Below are 22,853 nucleotides of genomic sequence, written 5' to 3'. Positions count from 1 at the left end.
AGATACTTCGGGCGAGGTCAGGTATATCGTCCAGGATTGATGGAGACAGGGTGAAGTTGGGCCTGTTGACGATCTTTCCATGCTCGCAGCCAGCCTTCAGGAATGCTGCAGCAGTACCCCGAGAAGCTACCCAGGCACAGAAGTCACCGTGCCCAGCTATAACTTCGTCAAGTTCTTCAATTTCAGCTTCGATATGATCGAAGGCTTTTGGTAAATCTTCATCCGAAGGGGTAAATTTCCCGCTGCTGGCTCCAACTGAGTAAAAGATCTTCTTTAGTTGTTGGATACAATTGTTGCTAAAATTCAAACATTTATCCTGAAGGCTTGTTAATGATTTCTTCAAATTTGAGTTGGCTTGGACTTCGGCTTCAAGTTTAGAATTAAGCTCTAGTTTTTCTTGTTCAAACTGTTTTGATTGACCGATAAGCTTCGAATTCAATTCTGATATTTTAGCTTCGGTCTCTGCCAACAAGCCTTCGGTTGATTGAAGTTCGAAGTCTTTCTTTTCGATGATGGCTGATTGTTCTTTTATTTTGCTCTCTAAATTTCCAATTATAGCTTCGTGTTTTTTGTCCTCCAAATCCTGCTGCATCTTCAGAGCTTTGCTCAGTAGCATGCTCTGCACAAAAACAGTTTTCGTTAGTAACATTTTCATTATCCAAAGCAATAAGGAACAGAGAAAAGATTGTTTACCTTGAAATTGGAATAAAATAAGCTGCCGACGATATGCTGTCGTCGGTAGCGGCTGATATCTGTCTCTAGCTTCGGAAAACCGATACTCTTTGACAGAGTACCGATGACCTTAGCTCCGGTTTGGTCTCGAATGGAGCCTAATTTTTCATCGTCCACACCTCCGAATAGAAGAGCTCCTGGCCTGTATCCGCAAGATTTGGCATAGTCTTTTAGCTCTTCTATTTCGTCCTCCGAAAGTTTTTGCCCAATTAAATTTTGAAATGTGTAGGCTTCGTCGTCCGAAGCGACTTCGGCTATTTCTTTCCCCTTCTCAGGCACTGCGGCCATGACTTTTTTAGCAGCAGCGGCAGCTTCTTCTGCAGCCATGTCTTCTAAAATTTTGTCGATATTCTCAATGGTAGTCTCTAAGTTCACATCTTCGGCTGTAGCGGCTTCGATAGCCGCGACCTCCGAAGGTGCGACTTCGACGTTTGTTGTGTCTTCAGTAGCTGCTGTTTTCTGAATTGATGCTCTCGGTGGCGTCTTGTCAATAACTTCTGTTACGGCAATAATTCTTTGCCTTTTTGCTTTGGTTATCTTCGTTTTTTCCGGCTCCGCCACCTTTTGAAAAAGCTTCGTCAGTCGAGGCCCTAATGGACTTAGCTTCGTGGGCATGGGTTCAGTCATTACCTTTAGAATTTCCTCCACGTCGCTGGTAGAAGGTGGTGTGGGGGTCCCCTCTTCTTCGGATAGTTTTCGCTTTGGAGATGATATTTTTCTCTTGACAATTTTCTTCTTTTTTGGTGGTTGTTCTTCATCCTTGTTTAAAGCTTCGGCCGTTCTTTTTCTTCTCTGGCCCTCAGCACCCTTGTTCAGCTGCGCATAGTCAGGATATTCGAAGTCCAGTGCATCAAGCACTCGGTTCAGCCTTCGCTTCGGACGGGTGCCGAAGGCTGCTGTCATCAGTTGATCTTCTTTTTTCGAATAATTTCCAAGAATTTCATTACACATCACCTCAACTGTGTCCAGCCACTCTTGGCAGGGCTTCTTAAAATATTTCTTGAATTTGAAGTGGTAAGGAAGCCGGACAAGATCCCCTTCCTTCTTCTCTCCCTTTAACTTTGGCATTTCCCATTTTTTCAGAGTAGGGAAGACTTTGAATGCTAAGAATTCTTGAACCAGATCCCTGGTACCAATATGCTCTGCAATGATTCTGAATTCATCCATTGCCCGTTGAGTTTGACCCTCTGGTGTCATGTTGCAGTGGGGTCGGGTTTCTCCGAAAGTTAGCTCGAGTGGACTTTGCACAAGCTTCTCCTTGTCCTCATCAACCTTGACATAGAACCATTCTGATTTCCAGCCTGCCGACCATTTGCTTCGGTAGCTAATTACAGGAAACTTTGCGGTTTTCCGGTAGGCAAAATTGTAGCAACCGAAGTTTTCATGAAGCCCATCTTTTCGGGCCTTTGTTTGATAATGCAATTCATGAACTCGACAGAAACTGTCAGCAAAAGGCTCCACTGCTTGGCTTCGGAGGGCCCAAATATAAACGCTAAGCCTAACGATAGCGTTAGGAGTTAACTGGTGAAGGTAGATGCCAAACCTCTTCAATATCTCCGCAACAATCTCGTGAACAGGGAATCTTAGCCCAGCCTTTAAAAAGCTTTTGAAGATGACAACCTCGTCCTTCTCTGGCTTCGGGGTGGTCTCTTCTCCTCCGAAGCGAAGTAGCTTCTTCTGATCTTCACTGAAAAAACCTGCTTTCACCATCTTGGCGAGATCAACCTTTGAAACAGTTGATTTTCCGAAGTCTAGGTGGCTGGGTTTGCTGGGCATGGCAATACGGTAGTCATCTTCGGAGTCGGTTTCTTCAATGTTCCCTTCTCCTTCGGCAGCTGTCGGGTTTGCTTCGACAGCAGGCATTTCTTCCGCAGTCACCAGTCCGGAGCGCTGCATCGCTTCGGAGATGGGCACAGTCTCCGAAGCTTCAGTTTCGTCCCCCTCACGCTCAACCCTAGCTGTAGAGCGAACTCTGGCCATTTAATTATGAACTTGTGAAACTTTAATACTTTTTTCTCCGAAGCAGGCTTCAAGATGGAGTTTCGTTCAAACCTGACAAACAAGCTTCGGTGATGGTTAAAAATTTTGGCAGCAAAACAGTGCAAATAGCAGTAAATGCTGTGGTAACTTCACACCTACTCGTCTGTTTATATAGTGCTGCAGGTAAGAAGGCGAAGCGGCAGGGTTTTTACACCAGGCGGGCAGTAACTTGTACTCGCTGCGCAGTGGACCGCAAAGACCAAACAGTGACTCTGCAAGGTGGGACCGACACGACCTCGGGAAATGAATCGTTTCTCGGCAACGAGCTCAGGGAAGGTGTTTTTTGGACCTTCGGCTTCCCGAAGCTTGAGAGGATTTTTTCACGGTTCAAGCTCGTTACGAAAAACGATCTAGCGCCGCGAAAGGGGCTACTGTTGGGGCCATGCTTCGTTGCGCCGAAGGTCTTGCGCGAAGAAGCAGCTTCGGTTGAAATCGTCCCCAGGAAATGGCCGAAGGTTCCTTTTTATAGAGCTTCGGCGTTACAAACCGACATAAAGATAGAATGACCTTTTTATCCATAGAGGTCTAAGATAATGTTGTAAACTTTTGTAAAGGGCATAATTGTAATTCGTCACAGGCTGCGTCCTGTGTCTATAAATAGATGAACAGTACCCCCGTACTGTTCACACGAACCTGTCATTTTTGCCTTCGCATCACACTTGTGTTCTTCAAGACCGAAGGTACATTTGTAATTTGAAATCATTTATATTCGTTTATAATAATAAAAATGGAGATGATTCTATGATAACATTTAAGTATTTTCATATCTCATGATTTATATGAATGCTTCGTTTCTCGTTGTCATGCTTACGAAGGTACGTCCTTCGTAACCTTCGTCCAAGATGCTTTATGTCCCAAAGGGATATAATGTTATGAAGGACGAAGGACTTTTACACTTAACATTTTCTATGTTGCCTTGTTCTTAATTCTTAGCATTTGAGAACAAGTCCCCAACATGGGGGTTGTGTGGCCATTGATCATCGACCAGAGGCTCGTACACCTCACCCACATATGTTACCTTGCCATAGATCACATTCTTGGATTTCTGGTGGAGACCATTTCTTGGTCAAAAATCCGTATGTGTTAGCCTTCGGTATTATTGAAAATGGTCGTTCATGGCTATTTTCGACAAAATAGAGGTTCTGTGGCCATTGATCATCGACCAGAGGCTCATACACCTCACCCACATATGTTTCCTTGCCGTAGATCACATTCTTGGATTTCTGGTGGAGACCATTTCTTGGGCAAAAATCCGAATGTGTTAGCCTTCGGTATTATTGAAAATGGTTATTCATGGCTATTTTCGACAAAAATGGGGGTTGTGTGGCCATTTATCTTCAACCAGAGGCTCATACACCTCACTACACATATGTTTTCTTGCCATAGATCACATTCTTGGATCTATGGTGGAGACCAGTTCTTGGTCAAAAATCCATAGGTGTTAGCCTTCAGTGTCATTGAAAATAGTCGTTCATGGCTATTTTCGACAATAATGGGGGTTGTGTGGCCATTGATAATCGACCAGAGGCTCGTACACCTCACCCCACATATGTTTCCTTGCCATTGATCACATTCTTAGATTTCTGGTGGAGACCATTTCTTGGTAAAAAATCCGTAGGTGTTAGCCTTCGGTATCATTGAAAATGGTCGTTCATGGCTATTTTCGACAAAAATGGGGGTTGTGTGGCCATTGATCATCGACCAGAGGCTCGTACACCTCACCCCACATATGTTTTATTTCCATAGATCAAAATCTTGGATTTCTCGTGGAGACCATTTCATGGTCAAAAATCCGTACGTGTTAGCCTTCGGTATTATTGAAAAAGGTCGTTCATGGCTATTTTCGACAAAAATGGGGGTTGTGTGGCCATTGATCATCGACAAGAGGCTCGTACACCTCACCCGACATATAATTCCTTGCCATAGATCATATTCTTGGATTTCTGGTGGAGACGATTTCTTGGTCCAAAATCCGTAGGTGTTAGCCTTCGGTATTATTTAAAATGGTCGTTCATGGCTATTTTCGACAAAAATGGGGGTTGTGTGGCCATTGATCATCGACCAGAGGCTCGTACACCTCACCCCACATATGTTTCCTTGCCATAGATCAAATTCTTGGATTTCTAGTGGAGACCATTTCTTGGTCAAAAATTCGTAGGTGTTAGCCTTCGATATTATTGTAAATGGTCGTTCATGGCTATTTTCGACAAAATGGGGGTTGTGTGGCCATTGATCATCGACCAGAGGCTCATACACCTCACCCCACATATGTTTCCTTGCCATAGATCACATTCTTGGATTTCTGGTGGAGACCATTTCTTGGGCAAAAATTCGTACGTGTTAGCCTTCGGTATTATTGAAAATGGTCGTTCATGGCTATGTTCGACAAAATGGGGGTTGTGTGGCAATTGATCATCGACCAGAGGCTTGTACACCTCACCCCACATATGATTCCTTGCCATAGATCACATTCTTGGATTTCTGGTGGAGACCATTTCTTGGGCAAAAATCCGAATGTGTTAGCCTTCGGTATTTTTGAAAATGGTCATTCATGGCTATTTTTGATAAAAATGGGGGTTGTTTCGCCATTGATCTTCGACCAGAGGCTCATACACCTCACTACACATATGTTTCCTTGCCATATATCACATTCTTGGATTTATGGTGGAGACCATTTCTTGTTCAAAAATCCATAGGTGTTAGCCTTCAGTGTCATTGAAAATGGTCGTTCATGGCTATTTTCGACAAAATATAGGTTCTGTGGCCATTGATCATTGACCAGAGGCTCATACACCTCACCCCACATATGTTTCCTTGCCATAGATCACATTCTAGGATTACTGGTGGAGACCATTTCTTGGTCAAAAATCCGTAGGTGTTAGCCTTCTGTATTATTGAAAATGGTCGTTCATGGCTATATTCGACAAAAATGGGGGTTGTGTGGCCATTGATCATCGACCAGGGGCTCGTACACCTCACCCCACATATGTTTCCTTGCCATAGATCACATCCTTGGATTTCTGGTGGAGACCGTTTCTTGGTCAAAAATCAGTAGGTGTTAGCATCGGTATTATTGAAAATGGTCGTTCATGGCTAACACGTACGGATTTTTGACCAAGAAATGGTCTCCACCAGAAATCCAAGAATGTGATCTACGACAAGGAAACATATGTGGGTGAGGTGTACGAGCCTCTGGTCGATGGTCAATGGCCACACAACCCCCATTTTGTCGAAAATAGCCATGAACGACCACGACCATTTTCAATGATACCGAAGGCTAACACGTACGAATTTTTGACCAAGAAATGGTCTCCACTAGAAATCCAAGAATGTGATCTATGGCAAGGAAACATACGTGGGGTGAGGTGTACGAGCCTCTGGTTGATGATAAATGGCCACACAACCCCATTTTTGATGAAAATAGCCATGAACGACCATTTTCAATAATACCTAAGGCTAACACCTACGGATTTTTGACCAACAAATGGTCTCCACCAGAAATCCAAGAATGTGGTCTATGGCAAGGAAACATATGTGGGGTGAGGTGTATGAGCCTTTGGTCGATGATCAATGGCCACACAACTCCCATTTTTGTCGAAAATAGCTATGAACGACCATTTTCAATAATACCGAAGGCTAACACCTACGGATTTTTGACCAAGAAATGGTCACCACCAGAAATCCAAGAATGTGATCTATGGCAAGGAAACATATGTGGGGTGAGGTGTACGAGCCTCTGGTCGATAATCAATGGCCACACAAACCCCATTTTTGTCGAAAATAGCCATAAATGACCATTTCAATAATACCGAAGGCTAACACGTACGGATTTTTGACCAAGAAATGGTCTCCACGAGAAATCCAAGATTTTGATCTATGGCAATAAAACATATGTGGGGTGAGGTGTACGAGCCTCTGGTCGTTGATCAATGGCCACACAACCCACATTTTTGTCGAAAATAGCCAAGAACGACCATTTTCAATAATACCGAAGGCTAACTCCTACGGATTTTTGACCAAGAAATGGTCACCACCAGAAATCCAAGAATGTGATCTATGGCAATGAAACATATGTGGGGTGAGGTGTATGAGCCTCTGGTCGATTATCAATGGCCACACAACCCCCATTATTGTCGAAAATACCCATGAACGACTATTTTCAATGACACTGAAGGCTAACACCTATGGATTTTTGACCAAGAACTGGTCTCCACCATAGATCCAAGAATGTGATCTATGGCAAGAAAACATATGTGTAGTGAGGTGTATGAGCCTCTGGATGAAGATAAATGGCCACACAACCCCCATTTTTGTCAAAAATAGCCATGAATAACCATTTTCAATAATACCGAAGGCTAACACATTCAGATTTTTGCCCAAGAAATGGTCTCCACCAGAAATCCAAGAATGTGATCTACGACAAGGAAACATATGTGGGTGAGGTGTATGAGCCTTTGGTCGATGCTCAATGGCCACAGAACCTCTATTTTGTCGAAAATAGCCATGAACGACCATTTTCAACAATACCGAAGGCTAACACGTACGGATTTTTGACCAAGAAATGGTCTCCACCAGAAATCGAATAATGTGATCTACGGCAAGGAAACCTATGTGGGTGAGGTGTACGAGCCTCTGGTCGATGATCAATGGCCACACAACCCCCATTTTGTCGAAAATAGCCATGAACGACCACGACCATTTTCAATAATACCGAAGGCTAACACGTACGAATTTTTGACCAAGAAATGGTCTCCACTAGAAATCCAAGAATGTGATCTATGGCAAGGAAACATATGTGGGGTGAGGTGTACGAGCCTCTGGTTGATGATAAATGGCCACACAACCCCCATTTTTGATGAAAATAGCCATGAACGACCATTTTCAATAATACCTAAGGCTAACACCTACGGATTTTTGACCAACAAATGGTCTCCACCAGAAATCCAAGAATGTGGTCTATGGCAAGGAAACATATGTGGGGTGAGGTGTATGAGAATTTGGTCGATGATCAATGGCCACACAACTCCCATTTTTGTCGAAAATATCTATGAATGACCATTTTCAATAATACCGAAGGCTAACACCTACGGATTTTTGACCAAGAAATGGTCACCACCAGAAATCCAAGAATGTGATCTATGGCAAGGAAACATATGTGGGGTGAGATGTACGAGCCTTTGGTCGATAATCAATGGCCACACAACCCCCATTTTTGTCGAAAATAGCCATAAATGACCATTTTCAATAATACCGAAGGCTAACACGTACGGATTTTTAACCAAGAAATGGTCTCCACCAAAAATCCAAGAATGTGATCTATGGCAAGTAAACATATGTGGGGTGAGGTGTACGTGCCTCTGGTCGATGATAAATGGCCACACAACCCCCATTTTATTCGAAAATAGCCATGAACGACCATTTTCAATAATACTGAAGGCTAACACCAACAGATTTTTGACCAAGAAATGGTCTCCACCAGAATTCCAAGAATGTGATCTATAGCAAGAAAACATATGTGGGGTGAAGTGTACGAGCCTCTGGTCGATGATCAATGGCCACACAACCCCCATTTTGTCAAAAATAGCCATGAACGACCATTTTCAATGACACTGAAGGCTAACACCTATGGATTTTTGACCAAGAAATGGTCTCCACCAGAAATCCAAGAATGTGGTCTAAGGCAAGGAAACATATGTGGGGTGAGGTGTATGAGCCTTTGGTCGATGATCAATTGCCACACAACCCCCATTTTGTCGAAAATAGCCATGAACGACCATTTTCATTAATACCGAAGGCTAACACCTACGGATTTTTGACCAAGAAATGGTCTCCACCAGAAATCCAAGAATGTGATCTATGGCAAGGAAACTTATGTGGGGTGAGGTGTACGAGCCTCTAGTCGATGATCAATGGCGACACAACCCCCATTTTGTCGAAAATAGCCATGAATGACCATTTTCAATGACACTGAAGGCTAACACCTACGAATTTTTGACCAACAAATGGTCTCCACGAGAAATCCGAGATTGTGATCTATGGCAAGAAAACATATGTGGGGTGAAGTGTACGAGCCTCTGGTCAATGATCAATGGCCACACAACCCCCATTTTTGTCGAAAATAGCCATGAACGACCATTTTCAATAACACTGAAGGCTAACACCTATGGATTTTTGACCAAGAAATGGTCTCCACCATAAATCCAAGAATGTGATCTATGGCAAGGAAACATATGTGTAGTGAGGTGTATGAGCCTCTGGTCGAAGATCAATGGCCACACAACCCCCATTTGTGTCGAAAATAGCCATGAATGACCATTTTCAATAATACCGAAGGCTAACATGTACGGATTTTTGACCAAGAAATGGTCTCCACCAGAAATTTAACAATGTTATCTATGGCAAGGAAACATATGTGGGGTGAGGTGTATGAGCCTCTGGTCGATGATCAATGGCCACACAACCCCCATTTTTGTCGAAAATAGCCATGAACGACCTTTTACAATAATACCGAAGGCTAACACCTACAGATTTTTGACCAAGAAATAGTCTCCACCAGAAATCCAAGAATGTGATCTATGGCAAGGAAACATATGTGGGGTGATGTGTACGAGCCTCTGATCGATGATCAATGGCCACACAACCCCCATTTTTGTTGAAAATAGCCATGAACGACCATTTTCAATAATTTTGAAGGCTAACACCTACGGATTTTTGACCAAGAAATCGTCTCATCCAGAAATCCAAGAATATGATCTATGGCAAGGAAACATATTTGTGGTGAGGTGTACGAGCCTCTGGTCGATGATCAATGGCCACACAACCCCCATTTTTGTCGAAAACAACCATGAACGACCATTTTCAATAATACCGAAGGCTAACACGTACGGATTTTTGACCAAGAAATGGTCTCCACGAGAAATCCAAGATTGTGATCTATGGAAATTAAACATATGTGGGGTGACGTGTACGAGCCTCTGGTTGATGATAAATGGCCACACAACCCCCATTTTTGTCAAAAATAGCCATGAACGACCATTTTCAATAATACCGAAGGCTAACACCTACGGATTTTTGACCAAGAAATGGTCTCCACCAGAAATCCAAGAATGTGATCTATGGCAAGGAAACATATGTGGGGTGAGGTGTACGAGCCCCTGGTCGATTATCAATGGCCACACAACCCCCATTTTTGTCGAAAATTGCCATGAACGACTATTTTCAATGACAATGAAGGCTAACACCTATGGATTTTTGACCAAGAACTGGTCTCCACCGTAGATCCAAGAATGTGATCTATGGCAAGAAAACATATGTGTAGTGAGGTGTATGAGCCTCTGGTTGAAGATAAATGGCCACACAACCCCCATTTTTGTCGAAAATAGCCATTAATGACCATTTTCAATAATACCGAAGGCTAACACATTCGGATTTTTGCCCAAGAAATGGTCTCCACCAGAAATCCAAAAATGTGATCTATGTCAAGGAAACATATGTGGGGTGAGGTGTATGAGCCTCTGGTCGATGATCAATGGCCACAGAACCTCTATTTTGACAAAAATAGCCATGAACGACCATTTTCAATAATACCGAAGGCTAACACGTACGGATTTTTGACCAAGAAATGGTCTCCACCAGAAATCCAAGAATGTGATCTATAGCAACAAAACATATGTGGGGTGAAGTGTACGAGCCTCTGGTCGATGATCAATGGCCACACAACCCCCATTTTTGTCGAAAATAGCCATGAACGACCATTTTCAATGACACTGAAGGCTAACACCTATGGATTTTTGACCAAGAAATGGTCTCCACCAGAAATCCAAGAATCTGGTCTATGGCAAGGAAACATATGTGGGGTGAGGTGTATGAGCCTTTGGTCGATGATCAATTGCCACACAACCCCCATTTTTGTCGAAAATAGCCATGAACGACCATTTTCAATAATACCGAAGGCTAACACCTACGGATTTTTGACCAAGAAATGGTCTCCACCAGAAATCCAAGAATGTGATCTATGGCAAGGAAACTTATGTGGGGTGAGGTGTATGAGCCTCTGGTCGATGATTAATGGCGACACAACCCCCATTTTTGTCGAAAATAGCCATGAATGACCATTTTCAATGACACTGAAGGCTAACACCTACGAATTTTTGACCAACAAATGGTCTCCACGAGAAATCCAAGATTGTGATCTATGGCAAGAAAACATATGTGGGGTGAAGTGTACGAGTCTCTCGTCGATGATCAATGGCCACGCAACCCCCATTTTTGTCGAAAATAGCCATGAACAACCATTTTCAATGACACTGAAGGCTAACACCTATGGATTTTTGACCAAGAAATGGTCTCCACCACAAATCCAAGAATGTGATCTATGGCAAGGAAACATATGTGTAGAGAGGTGTATGAGCCTCTGGTCGAAGATCAATGGCCACACAACCCCCATTTGTGTCGAAAATAGCCATGAATGACCATTTTCAATAATACCGAAGGCTAACACGTACGGATTTTTGACCAAGAAATGGTCTCCACCAGAAATCCAAGAATGTGATCTATGGCAAGGAAACATATGTGGGGTGAGGTGTATGAGACTCTGGTTGATGATCAATGGCCACACAACCCCCATTTTTGTCGAAAATAGCCATGAACGACCATTTACAATAATACCGAAGGCTAACACCTACGAATTTTTGACCAAGAAATGGTCTCCACCAGAAATCCAAGAATGTGATCTATAGCAACAAAACATATGTGGGGTGAAGTGTACGAGCCTCTGGTCGATGATCAATGGCCACACAACCCCCATTTTTGTCGAAAATAGCCATGAACGACCATTTTCAATGACACTGAAGGCTAACACCTATGGATTTTTGACCAAGAAATGGTCTCCACCAGAAATCCAAGAATCTGGTCTATGGCAAGGAAACATATGTGGGGTGAGGTGTATGAGCCTTTGGTCGATGATCAATTGCCACACAACCCCCATTTTTGTCGAAAATAGCCATGAACGACCATTTTCAATAATACCGAAGGCTAACACCTACGGATTTTTGACCAAGAAATGGTCTCCACCAGAAATCCAAGAATGTGATCTATGGCAAGGAAACTTATGTGGGGTGAGGTGTATGAGCCTCTGGTCGATGATTAATGGCGACACAACCCCCATTTTTGTCGAAAATAGCCATGAATGACCATTTTCAATGACACTGAAGGCTAACACCTACGAATTTTTGACCAACAAATGGTCTCCACGAGAAATCCAAGATTGTGATCTATGGCAAGAAAACATATGTGGGGTGAAGTGTACGAGCCTCTCGTCGATGATCAATGGCCACGCAACCCCCATTTTTGTCGAAAATAGCCATGAACAACCATTTTCAATGACACTGAAGGCTAACACCTATGGATTTTTGACCAAGAAATGGTCTCCACCACAAATCCAAGAATGTGATCTATGGCAAGGAAACATATGTGTAGAGAGGTGTATGAGCCTCTGGTCGAAGATCAATGGCCACACAACCCCCATTTGTGTCGAAAATAGCCATGAATGACCATTTTCAATAATACCGAAGGCTAACACGTACGGATTTTTGACCAAGAAATGGTCTCCACCAGAAATCCAAGAATGTGATCTATGGCAAGGAAACATATGTGGGGTGAGGTGTATGAGACTCTGGTTGATGATCAATGGCCACACAACCCCCATTTTTGTCGAAAATAGCCATGAACGACCATTTACAATAATACCGAAGGCTAACACCTACGAATTTTTGACCAAGAAATGGTCTCCACCAGAAATCCAAGAAAGTGATCTACGGCAACGAAACATATGTGCGGTGAGGTGTACGAGCCTCTCGTTGATGATCAATGGCCACACAACCCCCATTTTTGTCGAAAATCGCCATGAACGACCATTTTCAATAATTCCGAATGCTAACACCTACGGATTTTTGACCAAGAAATCATCTCCACCAAAAATCCAATAATATGATCTATGGCAAGGAAACATATTTGGGGTGAGGTGTACGAGCCTCAGGTCGATGATCAATGGCCACACAACCCCCATTTTTGTCGAAAACAGCCATGAACGACCATTTTCAATAATACCGAAGGCTAACACGTACGGATTTTTGACCAAGAAATGGTCTCCACGAGAAATCCAAGATTGTGATCCATGGCAATTAAACATATGTGGGGTGAGGTGTACGAGCTTCTGGTCGATGATAAATGGCCACACAACCCACATTTTTGTCGAAAATAGCCATGAACGACCATTTTCAATAATACCGAAGGCTAACACCTACGGATTTTTGACCAAGAAATGGTCTCCACCAGAAATCCAAGAATGTGATCTATGGCAAGGAAACATATGTGGGGTGAGGTGTACGAGCCCCTGGTCGATTATCAATGGCCACACAACCCCCATTTTTGTTGAAAATTGCCATGAACGACTATTTTCAATGACACTGAAGGCTAACACCTATGGATTTTTGACCAAGAACTGGACTCCACCATAGATCCAAGAATGTGATCTATGGAAAGAAAACATATGTGTAGTGAGGTGTATGAGCCTCTGGTTGAAGATAAATGGCCAAACAACCCCCATTTTTGTCGAAAATAGCCATGAATGACCATTTTCAATAATACCGAAGGCTAACACATTCGGATTTTTGCCCAAGAAATGGTCTCCACCAGAAATCCAAAAATGTGATCTATGTCAAGGAAACATATGTGGGGTGAGGTGTATGAGCCTCTGGTCGATGATCAATGGCCACAGAATCTCTATTTTGTCAAAAATAGACATGAACGACCATTTTCAATAATACCGAAGGCTAACACGTACGGATTTTTGACCAAGAAATGGTCTCCACCAGAAATCCAAGAATGTGATCTACGACAAGGAAACATATGTGGGTGAGGTGTACGAGCCTCTAATCGATGATCAATGGCCACACAACCCCCATTTTGTCGAAAATAGCCATGAACGACCATTTTCAATAATACCGATGGCTAACACGTACGAATTTTTGACCAAGAAATGGTCTCCACCAGAAATCCAAGAGTGTGCTCTACGGCAAGGAAACATATGTGGGGTGAGGTGTACGAGCCTCTGGTCGATGATAAATGGCCACACAACCCCCATTTTTGATGAAAATAGCCTTGAACGACCATTTTCAATAATATCGAAAGCTAACACCTACGGATTTTTGACCAAGAAATGGTCTCCACCAGAAATCCAAGAATGTGGTCTATGGCAAGGAAACATATGTGGGGTGAGGTGTATGAGCCTTTGGTCGATGATCAATGGCCACACAACCCCCATTTTTGTCGAAAATAGCCATGAACGACCATTTTCAATAATACCGAAGGCTAACACCTACGGATTTTTGACCAAGAAATGGTCACCACCAGAAATTCAAAAATGTGGTCTATGGCAAGGAAACACATGTGGGGTTAGGTGTATGAGCCTTTGGTCGATGATCAATTGCCACAACACCCCCATTTTTGTCGAAAATAGCCATGAACGACCATTTTCAATAATACCGAATTCTAACACCTACGGATTTTTGACCAAGAAATGGTCTCCACCAGAAATCCAAGAATGTGATATATGGCAAGGAAACTTATGTGGGGTGAGGTGTACGATCCTCTGCTCGATGATCAATGGCGACACAAACCCCATCTTTGTCGAAAATAGCCATGAATGACCTTTTTCAATGACACTGAAGGCTAACACCTACGAATTTTTGACCAACAAATGGTCTCCACGAGAAATCCAAGATTCTGATCTATGGCAAGAAAACATATGTGGGGTGAAGTGTACGAGCCTCTGGTCGATGATCAATGGCCACACAACCCCCATTTTTGTCGAAAATAGCCATGAACGACCATTTTCAATGACACTAAAGGCTAACACCTATGGATATTTGACCAAGAAATGGTCTCCACCATAAATCTAAGAATGTGATCTATGGCATGGAAACATATGTGTAGTGAGGTGTATGAGCCTCTGGTCGAAGATCAATGGCCACACAACCCCCATTTGTGTCGAAAATACCATGAATGACCATTTTCATTAATACCGAAGGCTAACACGTACGGATTTTTGACCAAGAAATGGTCTCCACCAGAAATCCAAGAATGTGATCTATGGCAAGGAAACATATGTGGGGTGAATTGTACGAGCCTCCGGTCGATGATAAATGGCCACACAACCCCCATTTTAGTCAAAAATAGCCATGAACGACCATTTTCAATAATACCGAAGGCTAACACCAACAGATTTTTGACCAAGAAATGGTCTCCTCTAGAAATCGAAGAATGTGATCTATGGCAAGAAAACATATGTGGGGTGAAGTGTACGAGCCTCTGGTCGATGATCAATGGCCACACAACCCCCATTTTTGTCGAAAATAGCCATGAACGACCATTTTCAATGACACTAAAGGCTAACACCTATGGCAAGGAAACATATGTGGGGTGAGGTTTACGAGCCTCTGGTTGATGATCATTGGCCACACAACCCCCATTTTTGTTGAAAATAGCCATGAATGACCATTTTCAATAATACCGAAGGCTAACACGTACGGATTTTTGACCAAGAAATGGTCTCCACCAGAAATCCAAGAATGTGATCTATGGCAAGGAAACATATGCGGGGTGAGGTGTATGAGCCTCTGGTCGATGATAAATGGCCACACAACACCCATTTTAGTCGAAAATAGCCATGAACGACCATTTTCGATAATACCGAAGGCTAACACCAACGGATTTTTGACCAAGAAATGGTCTCCACCAGAAATCCTAGAATGTGATCTCTGGCAAGAAAACATATGTGGGGTGAAGTGTATGAGCCTCTGGTCGATGATCAATGGCCACACGAAACCCATTTTTGTCGAAAATAGCCATGAACGACCATTTTCAATGACATTGAAGGCTAACACCTACGAATTTTTGACCAAGAAATGGTCTCCACAATAAATCCAAGAATGTGATCTATGGCAAGGAAACATATGTGTAGTGAGGTGTATGAGCCTTTTGTCGAATATCAATGGCCACACAACCCCCATTTTTGTCGAAAATAGCCATGAACGACCATTTTCAATAGTACCGAAGGCTAAAACATTCAGATTTTTGACCAAGAAATGGTCTCCACCAGAAATCAAAGAATGTGATCTATGGCAAGGAAACATATGTGGGGTGAGGTTTACGAGCCTCTGGTCGATGATCAATGGCCACACAACCCCCATTTTTGTCGAAAATAGCCATGAATGACCATTTTCAATAATACTGAAGGCTAAAACGTACAGATTTTTGACCAATAAATGGTCTCCACCGGAAATCCAAGAATGTGATCTATGGCAAGGAAACATATGTGGGGTGAGGTGTACGAGCCTCTGGTCGATGATCATTGGCTACACAACCCCCATTTTCGTCGAAAATAGCCATGAATGACCATATTCAATAATACCGACGGCTAACACGTACGGATTTTTGACCAAGAAATGGTCTCCACCAGAAATCAAAGAATGTGATTTATGGCAAGGAAACATATGTGGGGTGAATTGCACGAGCCTCTGGTCGATGATAAATGGCCACACAACCCCCATTTTAGTCGAAAATAGCCATGAATGACCATTTTCAATAATACCGAAGGCTAACTCCAACAGATTTTTGACCAAGGAATGGTCACCTCGAGAAATCCAAGAATGTGATATATGGAAAGAAAACATATGTGGGGTGAAATGTACGAGCCTCTGGTCGATGATCAATGGCCACACAAAACCCATTTTTGTCGAAAATAGCCATGAACGACCATTTTCAATGACACTGAAGGCTAACACCTACGGATTTTTGACCAACAAATGGTCTCCACAATAAATCCAAGAATGTGATCTATGGCAAGGAAACATATGTGTAGTGAGGTGTATGAGCCTTTTGTCGAGTATCAATGGCCACACAACCCCCATTTTTGTCGAAAATAGCCATGAACGACCATTTTCAATAGTACCGAAGGCTAAAACATTCAGATTTTTGACCAAGAAATGGTCTCCACCAGAAATCAAAGAATGTGATCTATGGCAAGGAAACATATGTGGGGTGAGGTTTACGAGCCTCTGGTCGATGATCAATGGCCACACAACCCCCATTTTTGTCGAAAATAGCCATGAATGACCATTTTCAATAATACTGAAGGCTAACACGTACAGATTTTTGACCAATAAATGGTCTCCACCGGAAATCCAAGAATGTGATCTATGGCAAGGAAACATATGTGGGGTGAGGTGTACGAGCCTCTGGTCGATGATCATTGGCTACACAACCCCCATTTTCGTCGAAAACAGCCATGAATTACCATATTCAATAATACCGAAGGCTAACACGTACGGATTTTTGACCAAGAAATGGTCTCCACCAGAAATCAAAGAATGTGATTTATGGCAAGGAAACATATGTGGGGTGAATTGCACGAGCCTCTGGTCGATGATAAATGGCCACACAACCCCCATTTTAGTCGAAAATAGCCATGAACGACCATTTTCAATAATACCGAAGGCTAACTCCAACAAATTTTTGACCAAGGAATGGTCTCCTCCAGAAATCCAAGAATGTGATATATGGAAAGAAAACATATGTGGGGTGAAGTGTACGAGCCTCTGGTCGATGATCAATGGCCACACAAAACCCATTTTTGTCGAAAATAGCCATGAACGACCATTTTCAATGACACTGAAGGCTAACACCTACGGATTTTTGACCAAGAAATGGTCTCCACAATAAATCCAAGAATGTGATCTATGGCAAGGAAACATATGTGTAGTGAGGTGTATGAGCCTTTTGTCGAATATCAATGGCCACACAACCCCCATTTTTGTCGAAAATAGCCATGAACGACCATTTTCAATAGTACCGAAGGCTAAAACATTCAGATTTTTGACCAAGAAATGGTCTCCACCAGAAATCAAAGAATGTCATCTATGGCAAGGAAACATATGTGGGGTGAGGTTTACGAGCCTCTGGTCGATGATCAATGGCCACACAACCCCCATTTTTGTCGAAAATAGCCATGAATGACCATTTTCAATAATACTGAAGGCTAACACGTACAAATTTTTGACCAATAAATGGTCTCCACCTGAAATCCAAGAATGTGATCTATGGCAAGGAAACATATGTGGGGTGAGGTGTACGAGCCTCTGGTCGATGATCATTGGCCACACAACCCCCATTTTTGTCGAAAATAGCCATGAATGACCATATTCAATAATACCGAAGGCTAACACGTACGGATTTTTGACCAAGAAATGGTCTCCACCAGAAATCAAAGAATGTGATTTATGGCAAGGAAACATATGTGGGGTGAATTGCACGAGCCTCTGGTCGATGATAAATGGCCACACAACCCCCATTTTAGTCGAAAATAGCCATGAACGACCATTTTCAATAATACAGAAGGCTAACTCCAACAGATTTTTGACCAAGGAATGGTCTCCTCCAGAAATCCAAGAATGTGATATATGGAAAGAAAATATATGTGGGGTGAAGTGTACGAGCCTCTGGTCGATGATCAATGGCCACACAACCCCCATTTTTGTCGAAAATAGCCATGAACGACCATTTTCAATGACACTAAAGGCTAACACCTATGGATTTCTGACCAAGAAATGGTCTCCACCATAAATCCAAGAATGTGATCTATGGCAAGGAAACATATGTGTAGTGAGGTGTATGAGCCTCTGGTCAAAGATCAATGGCCACACAACCCCCATTTTTGTCGAAAATAGCCATGAATGACCATTTTCAAAAATACCAAAGGCTAACACATTCGGATTTTTGCCCAAGAAATGGTCTCCACCAGAAATCCAAGAATGTGATCTATGCCAAGGAAACATATGTGGGGTGAGGTGTACGAGCCTTTGGTCTATGAACAATGGCCACACAACCCCCATTTTGCCGAAAATATCCATGAACGACCATTTTCAATAATACCGAAGGCTAACACGTACGAGTTTTTGACCAAGAAATGGTCTCCACCAGAAATCCAAGAATGTGATCTATGGCAAGGAAACATATATGGGGTGAGGTTTATGAGCCTCTAGTCGATGATAAATGGCCACACAACCCCCATTTTTTATGAAAATAGCCATGAGCGACCATTTTCAATAATACTAGAGGCTAACACCTACGGATTTTTGACCAAGAAATGGTCTCCACCAGAAATCCAAGAATGTGATCTATGGCAAGGAAACATATGTGGGGTGAGGTGTATGAGCCTCTTGCGATGATCAATGGCCACACAACCCCCATTTTTGTCGAAATAGCCATGAACGACCATTTTGAATAAATTCGAAGGCTAACACCTACGGATTTTTGACCAAGAAATGGTCTCCACCAGAAATCCAAGAATGTGATCTACGGCAAGGAAACATATGTGGGGTGAGGTGTATGAGCCTCTGGTCGACGATCAATGGCCACACAACCCTAATTTTTTGTCGAAAATAGCCATGCACGACCATTTTCAATGACACTGAAGGCTAACACCTACGGATTTTTGACCAAGAAATGGTCTCCACCATAAATCCAAGAATGTGATCTATGGCAAAGAAACATATGTGTGGTGAGGTGTATGAGCCTCTGGTCGAAGATCAATGGCCACACAACCCCCATTTTTGTCGAAAATAGCCATGAATGACCATTTTCAAAAATACCAAAGGCTAACACATTCGGATTTTTGCCCAAGAAATGGTCTCCACCAGAAATCCAAGAATGTGATCTATGGCAAGGAAACATATGCGGGGTGAGGTGTACGAGCCTCTGGTCGATGATCAATGGCCACACAACCCCCATTTTGCCGAAAATAGCCATGAACGACCATTTTCAATAATACCGAAGGCTAACACGTTCGAGTTTTTGACCAAGAAATGGTCTCCACCAGAAATCCAAGAATGTGATCTATGGCAATGAAACATATGTGGGGTGAGGTTTATGAGCCTCTAGTCGATGATAAATGGCCACACAACCCCCATTTTTTATGAAAATAGCCATGAGCGACCATTTTCAATAAAACTAGAGGCTGACACCTACGGATTTTTGACCAAGAAATGGTCTCCACCAGAAATCCAAGAATGTGATCTATGGCAAGGAAACATATGTGGGGTGAGGGGTATGAGCCTCTGGTCGATGATCAATGGCCACACAACCCCCATTTTTGTCAAAAATAGCCATGAATGACCATTTTCAATAATACCGAAGGCTAACACCTACTTATTTTTGACCAAGAAATGGTCTCCACCAGAAATCCCAGAATGTGACCTACGACAAGGAAACAAATGTGGGGTGAGGTGTATGAGCCTCTGGTCGACGATCAATGACCACACAACCCTATTTTTTGTCGAAAATAGCCATGAACGACCATTTTCAATGACACTGAAGGCTAACACCTACGGATTTTTGACCAAAAATGGTCTCCACCATAAATCCAAGAATGTGATCTATGGCAAGGAAACATATGTGTAGTGAGGTGTATGAGCCTCTGGTCGAAGATCAATGGCCACCCAACCCCCATTTTTGTCGAAAATAGCCATGAATGACCATTTTCAAAAATACCAAAGGCTAACACATTCGGATTTTTGCCCAAGAAATGGTCTCCACCATAAATCTAAGAATGTGATCTATGCCAAGGAAACATATGTGTAGTGAGGTGTATGAGCCTCTGGTCCAATATCAATGGCCACACAACCTCCATTTTTCTCGAAAATAGCCATGAACGACCATTTTCAATAGTTCCGAAGGCTAACACATTCGGATTTTTGACCAAGAAATGGTCTCCACCAGAAATCAAAGAATGTGATCTATGGCAAGGAAACATATGTGGGGTGAGGTGTACGAGCCTTTGGTCGATGATCAATGGCCACACAACCCCCAATTTTGTCGAAAATAGTCATGAATGACCATTTTCAATAATACCGAAGGCTAACACGTACGAATTTTTGACCAAGAAATGGTCTCCACCAGATATCTAAGAATGTGATCTATTGTAAGGAAACATATGTGGGTTGAGGTGTATGAGCCTTTGGTCGATGATAAATGGCCACACAACCCCCATTTCAGTCGAAAATAGCCATGAACGACCATTTTCAATAATACAGAAGGCTAACACCAACAGATTTTTGACCAAGAAATGGTCTCCACCAGAAATCCAAGAATGTGATCTATGGCAAGAAAACATATGTGGGGTGAAGTGTACGAGCCTCTGGTCGATGATCAATGGCCACACAACCCCCATTTTTGTCGAAAATAGCCATGAACGATAATTTTCAATGACACTGAAGGCTAACACCTATGGATATTTGACCAAGAAATGGTCTCCACCATAAATTTAAGAATTTGATCTATGGCAAGGAAACATATGAGTAGTGAGGTGTATGAGCCTCTGGTCGAAGATCAATGGCCACACAACCCCCATTTTTGTCGAAAATAGCCATGAATGACAATTTTCAATAATACCGAAGGCTAACACATTCGGATTTTTGCCCAAGAAATGGTCTCCACCAGAAATCCAAGAATGTGATCTATGGCAAGGAAACATATGTGGCGTGAGGTGTATGAGCCTCTGGTCGATGATCAATGGCCACACAACCCCCATTTTATCGAAAATAGCCATGAACGACCATTTTCAATAATACCGAAGGCTAACACGTATGAATTTTTGACCAAGAAATGGTCTCCACCAGAAATCCAAGAATGTGATATACGGCAAGGAAACATATGTGGGGTGAGGTGTATGAGCCTCTGGTCGACTATCAATGGCCACACAACCCTAATTTTTGACGAAAATAGCCATGAACGACCATTTTCAATGACACTGAAGGCTAACACCTACGGATTTTTGACCAAGAAATGGTCTCCACCATAAATCCAAGAATGTGATCTATGGCAAGGAAACATATGTGTAGTGAGGTGTATGAGCCTCTGGTCCAATATTAATGGCCACACAACCCCCATTTTTGTCGAAAATAGCCATGAACGACCATTTTCAATAGTTCCGAAGGCTAACACATTCGGATTTTTGACCAAGAAATGGTCTCCACCAGAAATCAAAGAATGTGATCTATGGCAAGGAAACATATGTGGGGTGAGGTGTACGAGCCTTTGGTCGATGATCAATGGCCACACAACCCCCATTTTTGTCGAAAATAGCCATGAATGACCATTTTCAATAATACTGAAGGCTAACACGTACGGATTTTTGACCAAGAAATGGTCTCCACCAGATATCTAAGAATGTGATCTATGGTAAGGAAACATATGTGGGTTGAGGTGTATGAGCCTCTGGTCGATGATAAATGGCCACACAACCCCCATTTCAGTCGAAAATAGCCATGAACGACCATTTTCAATAATATAGAAGGCTAACACCAACAGATTTTTGACCAAGAAATGGTCTCCACCAGAAATCCAAGAATGTGATCTATGGCAAGAAAACATATGTGGGGTGAAGTGTACGAGCCTCTGGTCGATGATCAATGGCCACACAACCCCCATTTTTGTCGAAAATAGCCATGAACAATAATTTTCAATGACACTGAAGGCTAACACCTATGGATATTTGACCAAGAAATGGTCTCCACCATAAATCCAAGAATTTGATCTATGGCAAGGAAACATATGTGTAGTGAGGTGTATGAGCCTCTGGTCGAAGATCAATGGCCACACAACCCCCATTTTTGTCGAAAATAGCCATGAATGACAATTTTCAATAATACCGAAGGCTAACACATTCGGATTTTTGCCCAAGAAATGGTCTCCACCAGAAATCCAAGAATGTGATCTATGGCAAGGAAACATATGTGGGGTGAGGTGTATGAGCCTCTGGTCGATGATAAATGGCCACACAACCCCCATTTTATCGAAAATAGCCATGAACGACCATTTTCAATAATACCGAAGGCTAACACGTATGAATTTTTGACCAAGAAATGGTCTCCACCAGAAATCCAAGAATGTGATATACGGCAAGGAAACATATGTGGGGTGAGGTGTATGAGCCTCTGGTCGACTATCAATGGCCACACAACCCT

Source organism: Zea mays, chromosome 8 (assembly GCF_902167145.1).
Source record: "Zea mays cultivar B73 chromosome 8, Zm-B73-REFERENCE-NAM-5.0, whole genome shotgun sequence".
Taxonomy (NCBI): Eukaryota; Viridiplantae; Streptophyta; class Magnoliopsida; order Poales; family Poaceae; genus Zea; species Zea mays.
The sequence above is the reverse complement of the archived record's forward strand: the minus strand, read 5'-3'. Positions refer to the sequence as shown.